The sequence below is a fragment of the Dipteris shenzhenensis genome, chromosome 9 (assembly GCF_047967505.1).
Source record: "Dipteris shenzhenensis isolate YYH24624 ecotype China chromosome 9, Dip_SZ_1.0, whole genome shotgun sequence".
NCBI classification, from domain to species: domain Eukaryota; kingdom Viridiplantae; phylum Streptophyta; class Polypodiopsida; order Gleicheniales; family Dipteridaceae; genus Dipteris; species Dipteris shenzhenensis.
This window is the reverse complement of record NC_141604.1, coordinates 15,129,493-15,149,254: the sequence shown is the minus strand read 5'-3', so window position 1 is coordinate 15,149,254 and position 19,762 is coordinate 15,129,493. Positions and strand designations below refer to the sequence as shown.

Here is a 19,762-nt window from a genome sequence, read left to right as displayed (position 1 = left end):
TGACCTAAATCAATGGCACCTCTCCTACATCAAAGGAAATCAATCCCTACATCATAGGGACTCCTAAATCTAAGGCATCTCCCCATGCCTTTGCACTACATCACCACTTATGCCATGGCCTATGGCACTAAGTGTGCCTCTTCTACACACACACACACACACACACACACACACACACACACACACACACACACACACACACAACCATATGACTGCTAGTGGATGCACACATGCACCTAGCAAGCCCTTGATCACACATATCCCAACAAAAAAGCGGTCCTCATGGAAGAACTTGGCTGGTGCCGCCTTGTGTACGAAGGAGCAAGCCCCTTTATCCCAGATAGACTTGAGTCAACGTGCAAACACGGTTTATAAGACCAGGAGACCCCGCCTCGCTCATGTCTCTTCGGAGACATCTGATAAAATTGGAACGATACAGAGAAGATTAGCATGGCCCCTGCGCAAGGATGACACGCACAAATCGAGAAATGGTCCAAATTTTTTTGATGTTTGACCGCCCTCCTCCCCGAGTTTTGGTGTGAACCTTAGTTTCTATTACGATAAAAGTAGTTGATTTTAGATAGATCTCTAACACATTATAGCAGTCCCTTCTAAGAAGCAGCGAGATTACTTCCGTTTTAGAGAAAATTTGCCGAACATGTCGGCTTATTATTTACAAAAAGAGCAAAATTACAACAAAGAAGGGCAGACTGCCCATGACAACACCATATATAGTTATAAAACTAGCCTAGAGCCATACTTAGATCCTTCACACACATTCCCACTTTGCTCATATTCAGTAGTAATACTGCATCCTATCTATATCCTACCCCCACCCCTACGTTAAGAACCAATTCACTCCTAACATTCCACATTGACAAAAAAAACTAGACTTGCATCCCCCTTAACCCCGACCTACCTTCCCATCTCATCAGTTTTCCACATCATTTCCAAGCATCAATCGGGCTCATACTTTCAAAGGGAACCAAGAGAATACCAAGTCATACCATAACATATTCGTCCACTTACCCACACTCTTGCTCTTAGCATGTTCCACAAACCACCCAAGACACCCTGCCGTCAAATACCCTAGGTATCCATTTAGCCTGCACGCCAAATTCTTTGTATCCTTCAGCAACTTCATAGCATCCCAAGGAACGTAATGCCACTTCCTATTGTTTCTATCCTCCATCCAAATAAAAGACCTTAGCATCCTCTCTTCTTCTTCTCTTCTTCTACCTCCAACCAATGCTCCTTTTTAAACCTCAAGATCGAAGCTAGTAATTGGTTGATGCAGACAACACATGTTCCACTATCAGCACCCTTGCACTTCCCGTGCCATGCTCTCATTTTTTTCCAAACCTTCTCTTTAAACCAATCGAACCTCTGTCTCCATCCCCAATGGCTCCCAAGTATCCAATTACCACACCTCTTTAAACCTAGTTGACAGGAGGCAGATCCGTCAGCCACTCAAGCAATGGCCCCGGATTGGACCTCAGCCCAAATATCTTCTCCGAACTACACACAGAACCTGAAATCCGACAAAAGTTTTGCAACACATCAAACGAATTCTTCACACTCCCCCTGCATTCCAAAGGCAAGGCCACCATATCATCTACAAAATAGCTGAGGACGCTAATGACTCCCTGAAGGCAACATTACCCCTTTAATTTCTCCCAAAGCCACCCCTTTCTTAATCATATGCACAAGAGGAACTGTACAGATGGCAAACAACAAGGGTGCCAAGGGACACCCTTGCCCCATAGATCTTTTAAGCTCAAATCTTCCCACCATACCCCCATTTAGACAGAGTATTGCAGCAGCATTCCCAAATAATGCTCCCACCATCCTACAAAAACCCCCAACCTTTCCAATGCCACCCAAATGAAATCCCATTTTATTCTATCATAGGCTTGATCAAAGTCAAACCCCATCAAAATACATCTCTGCCTAGAGGCTGCAACAAAATCCAAGATTCTTAACACATTCAGAACGTTCTCAAAAATATCCCTAGCCTTGGCAAAACCATTCTGCTCCCTATCCACAAGCTTAGCACAGATCTCGCTAATCCTCAGAGCCAACACTTTTGCCATAATCTTGTAGGAGGTATTCAACATTCTAATTGGCCTCGAATCCTTGACTTCTAGCCTGTCTTGCCTTTTATCGAATAACTTGATTAGCCTGTCAGTGCCGCAGACCAATGTGGCTTCTACGCTAGGGGAAGGGACGACCGAATTGTTGACACATGTGGTGTGCTATCTTCCATTACAATGAGCATTGTTCGTCGTCACTGCGGGCGACCAGCCATGGACGACCCCTACACAGACCTCACAAGCAGCATCACCACTTGCCCAGTTGGAGGCATGTGGATGCTATTTGATTCAGCTGTCACGGCAATGGACAACTCAACAAGTCAAAGGAACACAACTGAAGGAGTTGCGGAGAGAAAACGAGGACTTGTGGATGCAAAACAGCAATAGTTGCCCATGCCTAGTAGAACGAAGCTCGATTCCTTAGACTCGAAGATTAGGTCGAGAATGCGGAGGAGTCTGCAGACCAGGTCCACATGCTACATGAAGAGAGCCTCCGTAGCACTTTTGCAGAGTTGCGCCACAGGCAGACGTCGGATGCACCGGCACAATTTCTAGCCATACTTCTTGAGGCAGTGTCTGTCGACATGGAGCAATTGTATGACTTAATTGGTCATGCTCCAGGAGGAGATCTGGTGAGAGTGGGATGTCAAGATCATGGAGTGGCAACGTGCACTGCTTTTAGAGACATGCTAGAGCATCATTCTGAGACCCCCTCCTCTAGACGCAGGTGGCAGTATAGGCCACAAGTAGTAATTCAAGTATTTACAAGATACCAGGGGACATCTAACACTCAAGATGCCAATCACAATGGAGTTTATTTTTGGAATTTGTGAATTACCATGCATCTTAGGGTAGGCTATTAATGGGTATTAGAGTCTGTCTTTCTGTAGGCCAAGACGTATACTATTTCAATTTGTACCCATGGGATATTGCTGCTAGAAGAGACACAACCAATGACATGGGTGGTGGTGTTCAAGGAGCATCTCTGAGTAGAGGAAGCAAGGGTGGCAAGAGCAGTAGCAACAAGCAAAGCCATTAGGACAAAGTTGGGCCAAGTGCTCAACCTTCTCTTCCCGATCACTAGCAACACTGAAGTGCCCTTGTACCTCGGTGCTGTCATACAGGTTGCTAGTGTCGGATGGCCCAAGAATCTCTCGCATCGAGCAATAGAGGAAGAGGAAGTGCAATCAGGAGTGCGGCAGTTCGTCGCATGCTTGTACATAGGCAACGCCGACCTCAATAGTTTCAATGCCTCCACGGACCTCCTCCCATTTGGTGTCTAAAGTAGTGTCGACGGTACCTCTGCCTCCACCAATATCATCTCAGTCGACTTTCGGCGGAGTCACAATGTGGTAACAACCATCCGTAGCAGTGATGTCATCAACAAGTGATGCGAATACCCAGCCCACTTCAGTAGTGACAACTAGTGTGGCAAGGACAATAGCGATGAACGAGGTGAGCAATCCCCTATCGGTAACTAGTCTGGTGACTATGCTGGCGGTGATTCCCAACATCAGGTTTAGTGACAAGCAGCACAACCAGGTTCACCTCATCCCTCCGTCAATGGTGGGAGCAGATCCTAAACATATCAGTGCGGTAGACCAGTGTCACCTCTATGCTAGGGGAAGGGGCGATCGCATTGTTGACACAGGTGGTGTGCTTTCTTCCATTACAATGAGCATTGTTCGTCATCATTGTGGGCAACCAGCCATGGATGACCCCTACACAGACCTCACAAGTAGCATCACCACTTGCCCAGTTGGAGGCATGTGACGCTATTTGATTCAGATGTCACAGCAATGGACAACTCAACTGGCCAAAGGAACACAACTGAAGGAGTTGCGGAGAGAAAACGAGGACTCATGGATGACGTAGCCCTTCAGTAATAGTTGGCCCATGCCTAGTAGAACGAAGCTCGATTCCTTAGACTCGAAGAGCAGGTCTAGAATGCGGAGGAGTCTGTAGACCAGGTCCACACGCTACATGAAGAGAGCCTCCATAGCACTTTTGCAAAGTTGCACAACAGGCGGACGTCAGATGCACTGGCACAATTTTTGGCCATACTTCTTGAGGCAGTGTCTGTCGACATGGAGCAATTGTATGACTTACTTGGTCATGCTCCAAGAGGAGATCAAGATCGTGGAGTGGCAATGTGCAATGGTTCTGGAGACATGCTAGAGCATCATTCTAAGACCCCCTCCTCCAGACGCAGGTGGCAGTATAGGCCACAAGTAGTATGCCTAAAGTATGAGTTCATTTGGCCACAAGTAGTTCAGAGTTGCTGCATGAGTAGGATAGGCCACAAGTAGTATGCCTAAACTATAGATGCCAACAAAATTTGTACTTTTCTCTTTCTTTTGGGTGCTGACCTCCCCATTGATATAACTTGTTCCCTTGCTCCTTGCCCCTTTGGTTTAAGATCCCTTGTAATATCTCCAATATTTTCAACAAACCTCATGTATTCTTCACCACTTCACTCATGTTTATTTATTCTTGCATTTGGTGAACATTTAATTCACTTTTTGCCTTTTCTTATCCCAACATAAATGTTGTACATGTTTTAACTAGTGTTCTTGCAACGCCCCTTAGGCTCTTAAAAATATTGGCCCACCATATTGTCATAGAACCTTTTTACATCTAGCAAGTTCTAAACCATTTTACATACATATGCCTCCAACAATGTTTTCTTCATGGTAGTCTTGGTTTATAACTATCATTCTTCTTCCACTTTGTGGAGCCTTTCTCATAAAATAGCCACTTGTATATGCATCCAAGATAGATCTTTGTGGATGAAAAAAGGATTTATCCAAAATTCTATTATATGAAGGATCTTTATCAAACGTAGTCAAACTTGCTCCATGCATTTTACAAATTTCAAAGGTGTCTTGACTTGCTCAATTGTCTTGCTTTTACATGGCTCTCTTTTGAAATGTCTTCTATGTCACTAGCTGTCACCACCACTACATAAATAAGAGAAGAAACCATACTTGAAACACCAAGGGAGTTTCAATACTTGCACCACTCTTCCTTTGATATCAAAACAAGAACAGTAGAAATAATATTTGAAACAACAAGGGAATCTCAATACTTGGACTACCCTTCCTTTGATATGAAAGCAATATCATGACTAGTGGCATACTTCCTTGTAGTGTGAGTTCCTCCCGTATCCTCCATAGTCAATCTAAATACTAGGTATCCCTATGGGGTTCAATGTTAAGATGAAAGATAGATGGGAGTGGTTCCTGGAAAAGTTCAAAAAGAAAATAGACAGTATTAGGGGATGGCTTGGACGGCTCTAACTATCCTCTCTGGAAGTTCAAGATGAAGACCATCGTAAGCGCATATGAGCTTTGGGACACTGCTACTGGGGTGGATGTGAGGCCGGTTCTGAGATCAGATCTAGCCAATGCAGGACAACAGATAGTACCGACTGCGAATGAGATTCTCGCGTGGATAAGAAGAAATGCAAATGCACTATGTTCTATTGTCTGCAGTGTTAGTGATTCCGTCATGGCATTAATTCAACATGTCACCATAGCGGAGGAGGCATGGATGGTCTTGAAAAATCAGTATGAGACCATGAATCAGACGTGGATACAGAATCTGGAGACTCAACTCGTGAATGAGAAGTTGTCTGAGTCTAAAGCGGCAGAGAAGTTCATCACCAGGGTGAAGAATCTGCATGATCAGATGACTGCAATTGGCATCACCATCACTAGCAAGAATCTAGCACAAAGGTGCATACGGATTCTCCCACCAAAGTATGACAATCTTGTTACGGCATTGAATACGCAAAACAAAAATCTGCCCCTCAACTTTGAGGATTTCAGCGTGATGCTTCTGGAGGAGGAGATGCGTCAAAAGATGAGAACTGGAGAAGACTCGGCTTTCTAGACTGGATCAAAGAAGAGGTAAGGGTAAGGACTCTGGTAACCCATCTTCTTCTAATGATAAAAAGAGAAAGAAGAAGATCAAGTGCTTCTATTGCAACAAGCTAGGGCACAAGTAGAATGAGTGCCAAAAGAAGATTGGAGATGAGAAGAACGGAGTAAAGAAAGAGTCCAGCAATAGTGTGCAGGCAGTACCTATAGAGGTGTTCGTCGCAATTGAGGAGATTTACACATAGGCAGTTCATGTACCTACAGATGAACCTTGGATCATTGACAGTGGTGCATCGCGCCACATGACCAGTCGAAAGGATTGGTATACCTCTCTACAGCCGGTAGGGAATGACATCAAGGTGGCAGTCGGCAATGATGCAAAATACCCAACAAAAGGAAAAGGTACAATTGCTCTCAAGTCAAATGGAGTTGTAAAACAGTTGTCCGATGTTCTTTATGTGCCAGATATCAAGAGGAACTTGTTGTCCATTTCTGCGATAACAAATTGGGACCTCAAAGTTCTATTTGACAAGAATGGTGCACAGATTCTAGATCTTCAAGGGAAGGTCGTTGGTAAAGGTACATGGCACAACAACATTTACAAACTCTCAACTTTTAGTGGTCGAGCGCATGTGAAGAACACTAAGCTGTGGCATGAGAGGTTTGGTCATCTAAACCTTAGTTCTTTGAAGGAGATGCATAAAAGTGGAATGATTGCAGACCTACCAGAAATTTCAGATCTGCTCGATGTATGTGAAGCTTGCATGATGGCAAGAAACATCGGCAACCCTTTCCTAAAGAGGCCAGCAGCGCAAAGGCTCATCTAGAGCTCATTCACACGGACCTTTGCAAAAAGATGGAGACGGAAGCTTTGGGTGGTTCCTTCTACTTCATGACACTGATTGATGACTACAGTAGAAGGATATGGATATACTTCCTAAAGATGAAAGACGAGGCTTTCAGTAGGTTCAAGGAATGGCATGTAATGGTCGAGAAAGGATCGGGGAGGAAGGTGAAGAAGCTGAGATCAGACATAGTTGGAGAGTTCACATCGACTGAATTTGAAAGTTACTACAAAAGTCACGGAATTAAGAGGCAAAAACCCCTGCCACATACATCACAGCAAAATGGAGTAGCAAAATGCAAGATGTGCTTCATTTGCGAAATGGGCCGGAGTATGATGAAAGGGAAAAATTTTCCAAAGACTTTCTGGGCTGAAGCATGTAACACTGCAGTTTACATCCTCAATCATAGCTACACGAAGGCTGTGAATGGGATGACTCCACTGCAAGCCTTTTCTGGTAAGAAACCTTCAGCTGCACATTTCAGAGTTTTTAGATGTGACTGTTTTGTGCATGTCCCTGATGCTACCAGGACCAAATGGGAACCAAAGAGTCGGAAGTGTATTTTCTCGGGCTACAGTGAAGAGGCGAAGGGTTACCATCTCTATAATCATGTTGCCAAGAAGGTAATAGTAAGTCATGATGTGGTCTTCTCAGAACAGCCGCATCAATTGGAGGAGGATGCTTCCTTCTCCTATATAACCAAGACCAGCATATCCATCCAGTACAACCACCAACAGTAGACCGAACTCCCCCAAGGGTGCTTGGGAGGATTCAAGATAGAAGATGAAGAAGAGCCTGCAGAACCACAATAGCAACGGCCATTCCCAAAGTGGGTAAAGAAACTTTTGGATAGTAGAGAACCTCCAGCCATTGAGGAGGAACCATTCGAACACCGCCGGTCCAAGAGATTAGAGGAGCAAACAAGGGCGTAGGAATACTTGGTCAACTATGCTTTGATGACAGAAGTGATTCGTTCTTATGAATCCAAGTGTCTTGAAGAGGCATAGGGCCATGATAGGTGGATGGAGACTATTCAGTCAGAGTTTCAGTCAGAGTATGGCTCCATAATGAAGAAAAACACTTGGGACCTTGTGGATCGACCACCAAAGCCCAAGGTAATCAGAACCAAGTGGGTGTATAAGATCAAGTGTACAAGTCCGACGGCACGTTGGATAAGTACAAGGCTCGGCTCGTGGCAAAAGGATTTGCACAGGTACATGGTTTTGATTATCAAGATACTTTTGCTCCCACAATTTGACTAACCACAATTCATAGTTTTTTGGCTTTAGCTACCCAGGGAAGTTGGCCCGTGTTTCAGATGGATGTGAAATCTAGTTTTTTGGCTTTAGCTGCCCAAGGAAGTTGGCCCGTGTTTTAGATGGATGTGAAATCCACCTTTGTGAATGGAGATCTCAAGGAGGAGGTATACGTGGAACAACCACCAGGTTTTGAGATCCCCGGTTCAGAGGATTACCAAAAAGCGAGCAAAGAAAAGCGAGCAGCCCCATATAAGCGAGCAAGATTAAATAGGTTTCAAGCGAGCGAGAACCTCATCCAGCATCTTATTCCTCTCAATATCATTGGAACAATTGATGTGATCATAAGCAAATTAAACATATTCCAACAATGAAGGCATGCCTGAAACTCACAATTAACTTCTCTTTCATCCCCATACTATCAATTTGAGTCGTTGTGGAGAGGTAGAGACACAACAATACATAAAATTTGCGATAAAAAAAGCAAACACTACTCAGATTGAACATCCACACAGCAAGATAATGATAGATCACAATGTAGAATATATGACTGAAAATATGTAAACATGATCATGTGCTACATATACATATCATGTCTTTTATGCTTGCAGAAGATCATCCATACATTCGATCCAAAAACATGGAAACAGAACTAACTATGTCAAAAGAAAAAAAACACATTTTCATCATAAGGATTAATTTTGCTTAGTGAATATACCTATGTAATCTGGACAATACCATGCTTTAAAAAACTTAGGGAGCCAAAAAAGGATTTTAGCCCTCCATATTTCTATTATGACCAATGTCTGAATGATAGTTCTATCGGAACTAGAAATGAATGCATCTAACCACTATGTTGAGTGCTCATCCAGTATCCTATAGACTATTATGTTAAAGTCAATACGTGACCACAAACTCAAGCATAAGAGGAGCATGATTCAAGTGAAATAATTGGCAAAGACACTCGGTAACTAGTATCCTACTGCATCTAACGAAAAATATGCACCAGGCATTAACAAGCTTTTATTTCCACCCGTATAAGCAAACTCGTATCTTGTAGTATGAAAAACTTTAAGGAAAACATTTCACTTAATGCATCAGTTAAGCCAGTGACTACTCATCATGCACAATCAAACAATCATCAAGGAAAGTCTAGTCAAGCAAGTTGAAGCAAAAAACCAAATATCTATTCGGATCTATGCCGTGGTGTATCCGCCAACCATGAGTAGCAAAAGAACCTATGAAAAAAGCAAAATAGGGATTATGCCACTCTACCATGATCACTTCCATGCTACAAATAAGGGAATACATAGTCATTTTAGGGTACTTTTAGGGTTCATTCCCAACCACTAAAAAGAGAGCCAATGCTATCTATTTGTATTCATAAAATCTTTATGAACATTATCATGTTCAATATAAGGATAGGAGCCAGCTCAATGGGTAGTCTTAAACAAATATAAATACTATTCAAATTTTAACCTTATGCAAAAGCTTTTTTTTTAACACAAAGTAAAACTTGATTATACATATAGATGGGAATCAGGTCACCATTGTAAGTATGTATTTAGTAATTAAGTTGAAAATATTCCCTTAGAAAAATAGCTCAATCAACATAGTACCCATATTATATATCCAAAATTTACAAGATCTCATTCATACCATTAGATTGTTTTCATCACTTGTCATTAGTACTAACCTCAATTGGCATTATGTATTTGGGTCAAAATAGTTTTTAGTATAGGATATAATGGAGCAATACATTTATGTAATATCTAGTGATCATAGTTTCTAATATAGGATAAAATGGAGCATAGAGTAATGTTGTCATTCAAAAATGATAATATACCTTCCTTGACCATATACAAGTATCATGCATTCATAAAAAAAGTTAGTCATAAACTGCAATATAATGTGCCCATAATGCATGTACATTAAATCTTCACATGTTAGAATGTGAGAAAGGGAATAATTTAACTATGAAATCAGGGATCAATGTAGGAAATGGTCTTCTATGCACACATATATGCTAAGGGTCCATCTAATACAATATTGGAAATTGATGTGAGTATAAGTGTATGCATCCATCGGTGATGTATATGAGTGTATGCATCCATTTGTGATGTATATTGTTGTACTAATCCATGGTGCTTTACGGCTTGAGTTGTTTGTAGCGCAATTAATCACAACAATTTTGTATTTTTTAAAAGAAAAATGCCATAAACATTTCATGCTGCAAAATACACACAAAAAAATGGCATTTGTAGCATTAATCCAAGCATTTCCTACAAGCAATCTCCATCCCTCCCTTTCTTGCTTACTCTTTCGGCCACCTCCACCCTCTTGTTGCCCTTCAAGACTGCCTCTTGCCTCCTCGCCTCCTTGCTTCCTCACCTCCTCACCTCCTTGCTTCTTTGCCTTCTCACCTCCTTGCATCATGCTTGTTGCTGGCAATTCCAAGGTTGTCCCTCCCCTCATTGGCCAGCTCCTCTACTCCTCACGTCATCCTTCTCCTCATTTTGGTGTCTCTAATGAATAGCTTGGGAGTCTTGTTTTTGGAGGGCGGAAGCATAAGAATGGCAACACCTTAATGCGCTGTCATTTTTCGTGCTTTTGCCACCCAAAAACAAGACCTGCAAAGCCCTTGCTTAAGCTTGAATGAGCCTCTTGATTTTGGGCGTGTTAAGCCATTTTTGACCATTATACCCCCAAAATCAAGAGGCTCATTCAAGCTTAAGCAAGGGCTTTGCAAGCATTGCAAGTCCAGTAAATGAAATCAATCAGATTAGGAATTGGCAAACTCAATTTGGGAATGGTCAGAAATACTTTGTCTTTGAATAATGCCTTGGATCATGGGATGGGGTCCCATGAACTTGCTGCCTATGACGACGAATGGTTAAAGGTGACGTGTGTAGTAGTAAAAGGATAGCCCTCATGGAATCTCTAAGGGGTCTTGATTTTGGCCATGATTTGCACATTCTAGCACTTGAGCCATATATCAATTTCCAACACTTGAGGCATATAGTGGCTTTGCCCACGCAATGTTTCCAGCTGCAATCCAAGCCTCAAGCAATCTCATATTCTATATCCAGAGACATCATGAGGGGTAGAGCCTCTTTTTGGTAGTCTCACTAGCAATATGTATTGAAAAAAAAATGTATTCAATTATTATATTCTTCCTTGCTATATGAATGCTCTTAATGCATCCAAATTGTAGAACTACTTCAATACTACTTCTTAGTTATATTGTATAATAACCTCCATATGTATGCTCGTGAGACAACAAAAAAGAGACCTGGCAACCCAAAAATGATAGTGCATTGATGCGCTGCCATTTTTGGGCTACTAGGCCTCTTTTTTAATGTTTCCTGAACATAAGAACAAGCACTTGTGTTCCTTACCTTTCTTTCCAATGGGGGTTTTGATTTTGGGGGTGTATGCCAAAAATTGATAAACAACATTATTTGATGCATATAGTTTTATTAAATCGATAAAATGGGCATGAAAACATCTAAATTGGCTCTTGCCATTTGATTTGATGTATGACATGACCCCATTTGGATTTGTAATTCCAAAGATATGGGGTCTTACTTTTAGGGCTTGAATGCCTAAAATAGGCAGCGTGCCAATGCACTGCCTATTTCATACATTTAGGCCTCAAAAGTAGGACCCCATGTAGGACCAAATGAGGTCCTACTTTTGAGGCCTAAATGCATGAAATAGGCAGCACATTGACAAGCTACCTATTTCAGGAATTTAGGTCCTAAAAGTAGGACCCCGTATCTTTGGACTTACAAATCCCAATGGGATCATGTCCTATATCAAATCGAATGGCAAGAGTCAATTTAGATGGTTTTCATGCCTGATTTCTCCATCAATCAAAACAAATATATACATTAAGATATGCATCAATATATGCATCAATATATACATATGTATGTATGTATAAATAAATAAATATATATATATATATAGATACATACATACATACATACATACATGTGTGTGTGTACACACACACACACACACACACACACACACACACACACACACATATATACACATATAGATATATATGTATGTATATACATACATATATACATACTTACATACATACAGCAAAATGGGGGTCTTGATTTTGGGGGGGGTATGCCAAAAATTGATAAACAACATTATTTGATGAATATAGTTTTAGTTGATGGAGAAAATGGACATGAAAACCATCTAAATTGGATCTTGCCATTCAATTTGATATATGACATGAACCCATTCGGATATGCAAGTCCAAAGATACGGGGTGCTACTTTTAGGGTCTGAATGCCTAAAATAGGCAACGCGTTAACGCGCTGCCTATTTCATGCATTTAGGCCTCAAAAGTAAGACCCCATTGGCAACACAATGGGGTCCTACTTTTGAGGCCTAAATGCATGAAATAGGCAGCACGTTTGTTGCCAATGGGGTCCTACTTTTAAGGCCTAAATGCATGAAATAGGCAGCGCGTTAATGCGCTGCCTATTTCAGGCATTCAGGCCTTAAAAGTAGGACCCCGTATCTTTGCACTTACAAATCCAAATGGGGTCATGTCATATATCAAATCAAATGGCAAGAGCCAATTTAGATGATTTTCATGTCCATTTTCTCCATATATCAAAATTGTATGCATCAATATATACATCAATATATACAAATATGCATCAACATATACATACATACATACATACATATATATATATATATATATATATATATATGTATGTATGTATGTATGTATGTATGTATGTATGTACATGCATATATATACATACAAACATCAAAAGTAAGACCCCATTGGTTTCCCATGTCATGCATTTTGTTGTCTCTTGAGCATAACAACAAGCACTTGTGTTCTTTACCTTTCTTTGCAATGGGGGTATTGATTTTGGGGGGGTATGCCAAAAATTGATCAACAACATTATTTGATGAATATAGTTTTAGTTGATGGAGAAAATGGACATGAAAACCATCTAAATTGGATCTTGCCATTTGATTTGATATATGACATGACCCCATTTGGATATGCAAGTCCAAAGATACGGGGTCCTACTTTTAGGGCCTGGATGCCTAAAATAGGCAGCGTGTTAACGCGCTGCCTATTTTAGGCATCCAGGCCCTAAAAGTAGGACCCCGTATCTTTGGACTTACAAACCAAATGGGATCATGTTATATATCAAATCGAATGACAAGAACCAATTTCGATGGTTTTCATGTCCATTTTCTCCATATATCAAAATTGTATGCATCAATATATACATATATGCATCAACATATACATATACATACATATATATATATATATATATACATACATACATACATACATACACACACACACACACACACACACACACACACACACATATATACACATATAGATATATATGTATGTATATACATACATATATACATACTTACATACATACAGCAAAATTAGGACCCCGTTGATTACCTATTTCATGCATTTTGTTGTCTCATGAGCATAAGAACAAGCACTTGTGTTCCTTACCTTTACTTGCAATGGGGGTCTTGATTTTGGGGGGGTATGCCAAAAATTGATAAACAACATTATTTGATGAATATAGTTTTAGTTGATGGAGAAAATGGACATGAAAACCATCTAAATTGGATCTTGCCATTCGATTTGATATATGACATGACCCCATTCGGATATGCAAGTCCAAAGATACGGGGTGCTACTTTTAGGGCCTGAATGCCTAAAATAGGGAGCACGTCAACGCGCTGCCTATTTCATGCATTTAGGCCTCAAAAGTAGGACCCCATTGGCAACCCCATGGGGTCCTACTTTTGAGGCCTAAATGCATGAAATAGGCAGCGCGTTGACGCGCTCCCTATTTTAGGCATTCAGGCCCTAAAAGTAGGACCCCATATCTTTGGACTTACAAATCCAAATGGGGTCATGTCATATATCAAATCAAACGGCAAGAGCCAATTTAGATGATTTTCATGTCCATTTCTCCATATATCAAAATTGTATGCATCAACATATACATCAATATATACATATATGCATCAACATATACATACATACATACATATATATATATATGTATGTATGTATGTACATGCATATATATACATACATACATACATACAAACATTAAAAGTAAGACCCCATTGGTTTCCCATGTCATGCATTTTGTTGTCTCTTGAGCATAACAACAAGCACTTATGCCATGTCCTACGGCACTAAGTGTGCCTCTTCTACACACACACAGACAACCATATGACTACTAGTGGATGCACACATGCACCTAGCAAGCCCTTGATCACACATATCCCAACAAAGAAGTGGTCCTCATGGAGGCGCATTGCAGAGTGGTAGGTGGTCACTTTGCAGGAGCGATTATGGCCAAGAAGGTGTCGCAAGTAGAGTTGTGGTGGCTGACACTACAAAAGGATGCCCGCCGGTTCACTATGCGGTGCGATCTATGTCAACGGTTGGGACAGCCTTCGGATTGATACTTCATACTGATGCAACCAATGCTCCGTTTGGGCCCTTTTTAGAAATGGGGATTGGACTTCATAGGTCCTTTCAAGCTTGTAGCTCTACGAACTTGGAACTGCTATGTGTTGGCAGCGATAGATTATTGTACAAAGTGGGTGGAAGCATGGGCATAATGGGACAACACCACACGCTCCATAGCCAAGTGCTCTATTGGTTCGATTGTCCGTTTGAGCTGGTGAGCAATAGTGGGAAGCATTTTGTGGCTCAAGTGGTAAGGGAAATAACGACTTTCTACATGGTCATTCACAAAAAATCGTCGTCTTATTATCCACAAGTGAATGACCAGGCAAAGTCTTCCAATAAGCACTTCAAGCGGATTACCACATTACTGGTGATACAGATTGGGATGAGCATCTGCTTGCTGTAGTTTGGGCATACTGCATATGTCGTTCAGAGTCGCCACTGGACACCATTCAAGTTGGCATTTATGGTGGAGGCCATTACACCAATGGAATATGTTGTGCTAAGCCTCCGCATTGTAGTTGCGGATAGGTTGCTTCTGCAAGACTCCATGGAATTCCGGCTCGATGTTCTCAAACAATTGGAGGAAGATAGAATGAAGGGCTATTACTTGACTCAGATAGTTCAAGCTCAAAGGAAGAGACGAGTAGACCTGGTGTCAAAGAATAAATTTTTTACATGAAGGCCATAGTAAATGCCCATTCCCAATCACATGCAAAGTACTCATTCCATGAATCGGGGTAGGTGCATAGTATCCAATGGTGGGATCATGCACTCCTTGTGGTGATGAGCATATATTTACTGATGGGATCTTGAGTTAAAGAGCAGCTGCCATGCATTTACTGTAAGAAAACAATACAACGTCTATGCTCAACAGATAATAGGATCTCGTATGCAAGAGAGAAAAGCAGATAGTATGGAGAATCAAAAATTTGATTATTGTAAAACTGATACAATAGATGGCACTGCCTCCCAGCCGTGTGTTCCTGTGTGAGAAGCTTTGATGGTGTGCTTTGCTGGAAACAGTAGAGGACAGAGGCTGGATGCTAAGGAATCAAGGTTGCTATAGCCAGTGATGAGTATGGGCTTCACGGGCTTGCTCTTATATAGCCATGAGTTGTAGTCAATTAGACCCAATTGGGAGACCGACCCAGTCTGCCCAAAATGGGCAACTAGAGGTAGGCCACCGACCACATGTTAGAACCATGGCATAGAATAGAGCAACTAACCTACGGTCTTTGTTTGGCCCAGAGCCATCCGAGATCATCTGGGACTCCAAACGAGCCTCGTAACCCGAGAGTGGTGGGCTGCCTCGGGAAATGCTCCATCTACCCTCAGTGCGGTCAGTCATGGGATGCCTTCCCGCACTTGCATGTAGCCTAGTTGGTAGTGTGCCACCTCTATCTGAAGCCGTCCAGCCATCAGGCCACACATGGCCCCCATCTGGTGTCCAAACCAGGACCTACCAGATAACCGAGCTACTCAAATGCCTTCTCCTCATATGGGGGGCTTACAAGTAGAGTTAGCTAGTTCCTATGTAGTTACACGAGAGTAGAGCATTGATATCTAACACCCCCCCTCAATGTCCACCCACAAGTGAACTTACTTTTTTTGCCCAATGCCAAGTCGATGAAGATGCCTCTCCAGCAAGTCTTGTAGTTGGACAGTACACCAAGTCGACCTCTCCATCCTTGACGAGCTCGTGTACAAAGTGATATTGAATCTCAATGTGTTTTGTGTGAGTGTGGAACACAGCATTCTTTACAATTGCCATGCAACTCTGATTGTCACATGATAACTGTGTAGGCTTATTCTGCACTGCACCCATGTCCCCTAAAGCCCTCCTCAACCATACTGCCTCACAAGAAGCAAACCATGCTGATTTGTACTCAACCTCGGTAGAAGAAAGAGAAACTATGGGTTGCTTCGTGCTGACCCATGACACAGCTCCAGATCCAAGTGAGAAACAGTAACCTATCAGTGATCTCCTACTATCCACGTCTCCCGCCCAATCCGAGTCATAGAATCCGGTCAAGGTGTTGCCCTTGGTATAGGTGATGCCATAATCAAGTGTGCCTTTGATGTATTTCAGCACCCGCATTCCTGTCCTCCAATGGTTCTCCCAGGGCTTATTGGAAAACCTTCTTAGTACACTAGTCACAAAGCTGATGTCCGGCCACGTGTTGCACAAGTAAATCAAACGGCCCACAAGCCTTCTGTACTTCGCTTCGTCCACTAGTGGTGATGAATCCTCAATTGAGAGCTTCACGTCAACCTCCATAGGGGTGCCAATTGTCTTGCACTCAGCCATGCCAAATGCCTTCACTATCTCTCCAGCATACTTCAGCTGTGAGATGAAGATTTGTTTTGGCTCTTGCCAAACTTCAATCCCCAAATAGAAATGCATCAGTCTGTCATTTCAAACTCTCTTCCTAGCAAATGCTTTGTCTGTGAGATCTTCTCTTCATGGTTCCCTGTTATGACAAGGTCATCCACATAAAGGACCATGATCATACACCTGCCTCCTCCTTTGTAGATATACAAATTTGCATCAGATGGGCTCCTCATGAACCTGTTTTGCAAAAAGTAGGCATCAATTCACTGGTGCCACGTTCGTGGGGCCTGTTTTAGCCCGTAAAGGGCCTTCTTCAGTTTACAGACTTTACCTTCTGAACCGGGGATCACAAAACCCGGTGGTTGTTCCACGTATACCTCCTCCTTGAGATCTCCATTTCGAAAGGCGGAATTTACATCCATCTGAAACACGAGCCAACTTCCCTATGCTGCAAAGCCAAAACACTACGAATTATGGCTAGTCAAGCTATGGGAGCAAAAGAATCCTGATAATCAAAACCATGTACGTGTGTGAATCCTTTTGCTATGAGCCGAGCCTTGTATTTATCCAACGTGCTGTCGGACTTGTACTTGGTCTTCTACACCCACTTGGTGCCGATGACCTTGCGTTTTGGTGGTCGATCCAGAAAGTCCCAAGTGTTGTTCTTCATTATGGAGCCATACTCCGACTGCATAGCCTCCATCCACCTATCATCACCCTGTGCCTCTTCAAGACACTTGGGTTCTTCAGCACGTATCACCTCTCTCATCAAAGCATAGTTGACTAAGTGTTCCTACGCCCTTCTTTGCTCCTCTAATCTCTTGGACCGGCAGTGTTCGGATGGTTCCTCCTCAATGGCTGGAGGTTCTCTACTGTCCAAAAGCTGCTTTACCCACTTTGGGAATGGCCGTTGCCGTTGTGGTTCTACAGGCTCTTTTTCCTCTTCTTTATCTTGAATCCTCCCAAGCACCATTGGGGGAGTTCGGTCTACTGTTGGTGGTTGTACTAGATAGATATGCTGGTCTTGGTTATCTAGGAAGGAAGCATCCTCCTCCAATTGATGCGGCTGTTCTGAGAATACCACATCGTGACTTACTATTACCTTCTTGGTAACATGATTATAGAGACGGTAACCCTTCGCCTCTTCACTGTAGCCCAAGAAAATACACTTCTGGCTCCGGTTCCCATTTGGCCCTATTAGCATTAGGGACATGCACAAAAAAGTCACATCCAAAAACTCTGAAATGTGTAGCTGAAGGTTTCTTACCAGAAAAGGCCCGTAGTGGAGTCATCCCATTCACAGCCTTCATGTAGCTACGATTTAGAATGTAAACTACATGTTACATGCTTCAGCCTAGAAACTCTTTAGCAAATCTTTCCCTTTCATCATACTCCTACCCATTTTGTAGATGATGTGCATCTTGTGCTTTGCTACTCCATTTTGCTATGATGTATGTGGCGGGGGTTTTTGCCTCTTGATCCCCTGACTTTTGCAGTAACTTTCGAATTCACTTGATGTGAACTCACCACCTCTGTCTGATCTCAACTTCTTCACCTTCCTCCCCGTTTCTTTCTCGACCATTACATGCCATTCTTTGAACTTACTAAAAGCCTCATCTTTAGTCTTCAGGAAGTATATCCATATCCTTCTACCGATCAGCGTCATGAAGTAGTAGGAACCACCCAAAGCTTCTGTCTACATCTTTCCGCAGAGTTCCGTGTGAACGAGCTCTAGAGGAGCCTTTGCCCTACTGGCCTCTTTAGGAAAGGGCTGCCGATGCTGCTTGCCCATCATGCAAGCTTCACATACATCGGGCAGATCTGTAATTTCTGGTAGGTCTGCAATCATTCCACTTTTATGCATCTCCTTTAAAGAACTAAGGTTTAGATGACCAAACCTCTCATGCCACAGCTTAGTGCTACTCACATTGGCTCGAGCACTAAAAGCTGAGAGTTCGTAGATGTTGTTGTGCTGTGTACCTTTACCAACGACCTTCCCTTAAAGATCCAAAATCTATGCGCCATCCTTATTGAAGTGAACTTTGAGGTCCCAATGCGTGATCGCAAAAATGGACAACAAGTTCCTCTTGATATCTGGCACATAAAGAACATCGAACAACTATTTTACAACTCCATTTGACTTGAGAGCAATCGTACCTTTTCCTTTTGCTGGACATTTTGCATCATTCTCGACTACTACTAGGATGTCATTCCCTACCGGATGTAGAGAGATATACCAATCCTTCCGACTGGTCATGTGGCATGATGCACCACTATCAATAATCCAAGGTTCATCCACAAGTAGATGAACTGCCTCCATGCAAATCTCCTCAATCGCTATGAACAGATCTTGAGTCTCCAGATTCTGAATCCGCGTCTGATTCATGGTCTCGTACTAATTTTTCAAGACCGTCCATGCCTCCTCCACTGTGGTGAAATGTTGAATTAATGCCATGATAGAATCACTTACACTGTAGACAATAGAACACAGTGCATCTGCATTTCCTCTTGTCCACCTGAGAATCTCATCCGCAGTTGGTACTATTTGTTGTGTTGCATTGGTTGGATTCGGTCTCACAACTGGCTTTAGGTCCACCCCTGTAGCAGTATCCCAAAGCTTGTATGTGCTTAGGATGGTCTTTATCTTGAACATCTAGAGTGGATAGTTAGTGCCATCCAACTTTTTGCTTTCACCAAACGGTGGGATTCGCAGTCTTGCGGGTTGGGCCATCTCTCACAATCTGCTCGCAAACAGAAATACACTACCAAATCTTCTTACTAGAGCCCAGCTGATACCATGTAAGAAAACAATACAACATCTATGCTCAACAA

The 19,762-nt window shown here is 42.3% G+C and overlaps 1 non-coding gene across 1 annotated transcript; it reads left to right on the top strand.

Annotated features, from left to right (window-relative positions):
• Positions 1-400: 400 nt before the first annotated feature.
• Positions 401-503, top strand: LOC147898259 (U6 spliceosomal RNA). The gene has a single exon (XR_015541616.1). It is a non-coding gene; the product is annotated as a U6 spliceosomal RNA (small nuclear RNA).
• Positions 504-19,762: the final 19,259 nt, after the last annotated feature.